Consider the following 6418-nt stretch of genomic DNA (forward strand, 5'->3'; position numbering starts at 1 on the left):
AAATTACTGTCTCCTGTGAGCTCCCAGCGCCCGGCCTGTCAGCATGAAACCAGCTGGGGTTTTCTCTGGGAACCGCCACAGGAGGTTTTTGTCTGAGCTCAGACCGGCTTCCCCTCACTGTGCGGGGGGGGGGGGGGGGGGGGTTTTCTGGCACAGCGATAGCGGGCGGTGTCCTCGGGCTTCAGGCCGGTCAGCTGCAGACACAGCAGGTTGCTGGGATTGTCCCTGGAGGTGGTGAGTCGCCCTGTGGCTGGTCACCGTAGCGTCTGTGCTGCTCCCACTGCCCCTGCTGATCGGGGGACCCCTCCAGCCCTTCCCGGGGACCTGAGGGACCCAGTGCACCCAGTCTCCAGGGGTAGCCCTGTTACTCTGTATCCACAAAAACAACCAGGAGTCCTGGGGCACCTTAAAGACCAACAGATTTATTAGGGCATAAACATTCGTGGGTCAAAAACCACTTCTTCAGATGCACCAGTGCATCCAGTAGGCGGTGAACGTGAACCCGGAGGCTTTGCAGGAGGGGCGGAGAGAGTCTCCGGGCTTTTCACATCCTCCCTGGACTCCACCAACCCCTGGGACCGGGCACCTGGGAATAAAGACGCGTTAAGGGGAGTATCTCGGGTAATAGCACAATAATCCCCCGCCTGCCCAGCACATGGAAAGGGAGAAAATACCTTCCAGAGCTGCTGCAATGAGAACGAGATGTAACCAAACCTCGTTGTCCCTGGTGTTGGCAGGGAAAGTCCTCAGGGGGGTTGGCTGGCACAGAACCAGGGGGCTGCAGATTGTCGCTCTGGATACAGCCCGGGCAGGAGAGAGACAGATATAAACAGGAAACTCTGACTGTCATTTGTATATCCCCCTCTTTATAAGAGACACCCTGTATTTCCTAGCGCGAACTTAGAGTGGGAGGATTGAGAGAGAAGGGCTGGGATGACCATTCTCACAGCAGGGCTCCGAGCATGATTGCATTTGAGATTCCTAGCTGAATTTATGTAGGTCAAATTCACATTTTCTGTATCCCCTTCCCTAACTCCCAGACCAAGTCCTAACCCTCAGGTAAATTCGAACCCTCACCTGGACACTTATTGTGACGTTATCTGATTAGAATATGACCATATGGATCATTGTTGCAACCACTGTTATATATTGCAGCAAATACTGTACAAAGGGTGTCGAATGAGGTATCTATGAAAAGGTTATAATTTGATGATTATAATTATGCTGTCTATATATATGTATCATTTTTGTATGTGAAGTTATAAGTATTGGAATATCCACCTGCTTTATGGGGATTGGCTGCCCCTTTCTTTGCAGTTCACCCTAATTGAGTGACCATCGCTATCCCCCACTGGGACACCGGTCACAGCCAGATATGCCATGTAAGATATCTGCAAAAATGTTAGAATTTGCCAGATATGATAATCTTGTTTATATGTTTGTATCACCTTGGTATTATGAGTTATAGCTATGTCTGTATGTCTGTATTTCAAACTTGTGCTATGCTTCTGGGGGACACCCCGGACAGGTTGGCATCAGCACTGCCTAGCCTGCTTGATCGCCTATTTAGGACCATCAGCGACACAACTGACCCATCGCTCCTTAGAACGCTTCCATGGAGTCACCGCTGGAACCGGAGTAGCTGAGGCTTTGTCGACACTTGCAGATGTTTCCAGCACTAGGAGTCAGAGCGCCCCTCAGACAGCGCTGCAGGGAAAGCGCTCTTGTGTGTTCACACAGCCAGCTGCCCAGGAGCTCTGCATTCGGAGCGGTGCATTCTGGGCAGCTATCCCACAGAGCACTTCTTCCTCTTCCGCCGCTGAGGCTTGTGGGAAGGTGGAGAGGGGGTCGTGGGGCATCCTGGGTCCTGTGACAATGACCCATCATGCATCGCTTTGCATCCCAGCAGCCCCTTTACAATTTCCCAAGGTAAGTTTTAGGGTATGTCTACACTGGCAGAGTTTTCCCGCTGTCACTTTCACCGGGGATAGGGAAGCGCTGGTTTGTGATTCACTCAATTCCTCAGGCGTCAGAGAGTGTTTACACTACCAACACTTCCATCGACGATGAGAGCAGCGCAGTAGGGCAGCTATCCCACAGTGCAGCTCTCTCGATAGGACTTGTGGGAAGGTGGGGGTGAGCGTAAGGCATTCTGGGTCCCTGCTCAGTGCCCCGTGCTGCCCTGCTTCATGTCCCAGCAGCCCCATTACTTCCTTGTTTCTTTCATGGAATTTTTTAATAACCCCTGCTGTCTGGCTGCTTTCCCTGCCATAGCTACAAGCAAAGGGAAAGGGAGTTTCAAACTTCCCGGGGCTCACAGAGGGAGGGGCGGACGTCCCTTTACCTGACATCAGAGCAGCGGAGATGCTGGCCAGAGTGGTCACTTTTGGAACTGTGGGATATCCTCTGGAGGCCAAAAGGCATTTATACCAGCAGAACGTGTCTTCACTTTCACAGCAGCGCAAAAAGAACACTGGAAAGAGCTGTAGGCCTCTTGTGAAGGTGGCTTTCTTTTTGCAGTGAAACTTCTGAGTTTCACCTCAAAAAGTCATTAACAAGTGTAGACGCTCCCATGGTTTTAGCGCAAAAAAGGGACATTTTGCACTTTAAATGGCAAGTGTAGACATAGCCTTAGTCTCCTTTAAAGTCACAGGATGTAACCCCGGTTGCAAGGCCTGCAGGTATAATTCCAACCCAATCTTAAAAGAGAGCATAAATGTTCAAACTTCTCTTCTCCCGGTAATTTCCAGCCAAATAGTCTTCTCTCACACAACATGAGCCAAAGCCCACTAAAGACAAGGGAAATATTTCCCTTCACCACAGATGATTTAAAAGCAATCCCTAAAAATGAATGGCTAGCTAAGTGAGGTCATTAAGGGAAGGGGTTTGTATGTCTTATAAAGAGGGGAATATGCAAATTGTGGTGGCAAGTTCCTGTTTAAAGCTGTTCCTCTCCTCTCCTCTGGCTGCACCCTGAGAGACGATCCCCAGCCCTCTGAGTCGGTGCAGTTACCAGCCAACTCTCCCCTCCAACAACAGGGAAAATGAGACTTTGGGTCTCTTTAGTTTACATTGTGGCAGCTCTTCAAGGTATTTTCTAACCCAAACATGCTGGAGAGGCAGCGATTATTTCGTATTTTCTGTTTCGATACTAATGTTTGTATCGTGTCTTTATTCCCAGGTGCCTGGTCCCAGATCAATTTGGTGGAGTCTGGAGGGGATGTGAAAAAGCTGGGGGAGTCTCTCCGCCTCTCCTGCAAAACCTCCGTTTTCAGTTTCAGCAACTACGGCATGATCTGGGTCTGTCAGCCTCCTGGGAAGGGACTAGAATGGGTGGCTTATCTAAACAGCGCTGGGGGCGATATACACTCTCTTGATTCAGTGAAAGGCCGGTCCTGAGTGGGAAGAAGCCCAGTGTGATGCTGGCAGACCAGGTGCCAGCTAGGCCTTACAAGTGCATAGCTGGAAACCAGTCTTCTTTACCTGTGTTAGCATCATCAAAATAGATGTTAGATTCTAAGTTCATAAGAATATGTTTAGTATTTAGACTTCATAAAATGCTTGTAGGATGTTGCCTGCACTGTTTTCACTTATCTGTACCCTGGTATAACTGAACAACAAACATTTACATTGTATACCCCTGTATCTCAGGCCCCGTCTACGCTGGCAGGTTTGTGAGCAGTAAAGCGGCTCTGAGTGCTGTAACTCCCGAGGTGTACACGCTGCCAAGCCACTTAGTGTGCAGAAACTCTGCCGATGCAGGGCTCTAAAAAGCCATCCCGACGAGAGGCGTACAGCTTTCTGCGCCGGGCTACAGCGTGGGGATTACAGTGCTGTGACTGGCCTCCGGGAGGTGTCCCACAATGCCTGTTCTCGCCTCTCTGGCCATCGGTTTGAGCTCTACTGCCCTGCCCTCAGGTGACCAACCGTCAGCCCCACCCCATACATTCCTTTGCAAATTTGAAAGTCCCCTTCCTGTTTGCTTGGTGATGCATGCAGGGGTCTCAGCGCATCTTTCCAGGTGGCCACGCCTGCTCCACGCACCAGGTGATCCCCCACTTGGGGCAATGCTGAGCTGCTGGACCTCATCTGCATTTGGGGAGAGGAGACTGTGCAGTCCCAGCTGCGCTCCAGCTGTAGGAATTATGCTACCTACGGACAGATTTCACGACGCATGACAGAAAGGGACCATGACCGGGACACACGGCAGTGCAGGGTCAAAGTGAAGGGGCTGCGGAACGCCTACCACGAGGCGCGGGAGGCAAACCGCCACTCCGGTGCTGCGCCCACGAGCTGCCAGTTCTACAAAGAGCTGGACGTGATACTCGGCGGCGACCCCACCTCCACTGCGAAGGCCACTGTGGATACTTCATTGGCTCACGTGCCAGTCGAGAGTGGACTGAGCCAGGAGTTGGAAATCTTGGATGAAGAGAGGGAAGAAGACAGAGGCAGAGGATAGCTCAGAGACCAGAGATGCATGGAGCCAGGACCTCTTCTCTACCCCAGAGGAGCCTAGCCAGCCACAGCAGGCGGATATTGGCAAAGCGCAGACAGGAGAGGAGGACCCTGGTAAGTGGATCTGATTTTGGAAATTGCCTAAGCAATTTGTTGGGGGCAGGAGGGTTGCAGAAAGCAGGCTTGTCTCCCACCGCCTGCCTAGTCTGAATGGTGGAACAGGCTGCAGATACACTCCCTCACTTCACGGGAATCTCCCTCACAGATCTCCAGGAAACTCTCATGGAGATACTGGGCTATCCACTGACGAAGGTTCCTCGGCAGAGCTGCTTTGTTTCTTGCCCCATTAACGGTAACTTTTCCGCACCACCTTGCCGTGACGAGGTGATGGTGGTGGGGAGCATTGCTGCACACAGGCGAGCCGCATAGGGCCAGGGGAGAAGCTGCACGCTTGGAGAAGACCCTCCCTTGGTTCCCTGCTCACCCTCAGCAGTGAGATATCTTCCATAATGATCACCTCCTGTGGAAAGTGTGGGGACAGGAATGATTATCAGGCCCCCCCTACAGTGCTGCCTCCAAGTGCCCAAGAGCCACGTGCCCAGTGTACAGCAGGGTCCGGGAATGGTGATTTACCCTGCCCCTGTGGCTACTCACCATTTTGGGGGTCTTGTGGCTCATGTGTGCTTGCCTGGGGTCAGCCAGTTTGTGACAGGTGTGTGAGTACTGGCTGTGTTTTAAAGCACTGAATCAGTGTCGTCTGTGTTGCAAACAATACTGCTTCTGTAAAATGTTGCATTTAAACTTCACAGAGGTGACCATGGGAGGCCAGCCTCCCTCTGTGTTATCGGCGGCAGAATGGTTGCGAAGAATTAGGAAGCATCCAAGAAGAACTAAGGAGGACTTTATGCATGAGGTTATGATTCACTCCACTGCTGAGAAAAAGGAATTGAAGGAGTGGTGGGACAGCAAGAAGAGGGACCGAAAGGAGAACGTAGCACACCAGAAAGTTGTCATGGAGCGGCTCTTAACAGTTATGGAGCTCCAAGTGGACACGCTCCAGGAGATACTAGCTCCGCATCCGCCCTTCCCTGCAGCCACTGTCGCAAAACTCTTTCCCATGCACACCCCCGACACACACACACACCCCGCCAACACACTGTTATCAACTTCCTGGCTCCACTCTCTACCCGCAGCTTTCCACTCCTCCCTCCTCACGGTCCAGCACTGTGGACTCCCCCTACCCACTGCACTCAACAGCCATCCCTCTGCAGTTTGGCCCTGCTGAAGTACAGCTGCATCGTACTCCAAAGGAGATGGTTGGGTATGATCCCTGGACATACACAAATCTGTAGCCATCCCGGGACCCCTCCTGCTCTTGAGACCTTCCCTTCCCTGCTGATGATTTTTTTTATTTGACTCTTTCCTGTGGTTGTTGTCTTTCAATAAAAGAATTGTGTTTGTTTGAAAGCAATCGTTATTCTATTAAGTGAAAGCAAAAAGAGCACTCCAAAGCAACATACAATTTTATGTTTAGGCCCTTTCTTGCATCATGTGAACCAATCGCCTCCTAGCATTACAAGCACTGCAATCCTGAGCATATCAACAAATATTAGTGGCTTTCAGCTTCAGATTGCTGCCTCAAAGCATCCCTGATCCTTATGGCCCCACGCTGCGCCCCTCTAATAGCCCTGGTCTCTGGCTGTTCAAACTCAGTCTCCAGGCACTGAGCCTCTGTGGTCCAGCCCTGAGTGAAGCTTTCACCCTTCCCTTCACAAATATTATGGAGCATACAGCATGCGGCTATAAACATAGGAATATTGTCATCGGCCATGTCCAGCCTCCCAATCAGGCATCAACAGTGAGCTGTTAAAAAGCCAAATGCACACTCCACAGTCATTCTGCACTTGCTCAGCCTGTTGTTGAACTGCTCCGTGGTGCTGTCAAGTTGCCCTGTGTATGGCTT

General features: G+C 51.3%; 1 long non-coding RNA gene across 1 annotated transcript; it reads left to right on the top strand.

Annotated features, from left to right (window-relative positions):
* Positions 1-1844: 1844 nt before the first annotated feature.
* On the top strand, positions 1845-5922 carry LOC142068768 (uncharacterized). The gene is made up of 3 exons (XR_012664644.1): positions 1845-1929; positions 3182-4569; positions 5265-5922. It is a non-coding gene; the product is annotated as an uncharacterized LOC142068768 (long non-coding RNA).
* The last annotated feature ends 496 nt before the right edge of the window (positions 5923-6418 follow it).

Source organism: Caretta caretta, chromosome 13, assembly GCF_965140235.1.
Source record: "Caretta caretta isolate rCarCar2 chromosome 13, rCarCar1.hap1, whole genome shotgun sequence".
In the NCBI taxonomy this organism is placed as follows: Eukaryota; Metazoa; Chordata; order Testudines; family Cheloniidae; genus Caretta; species Caretta caretta.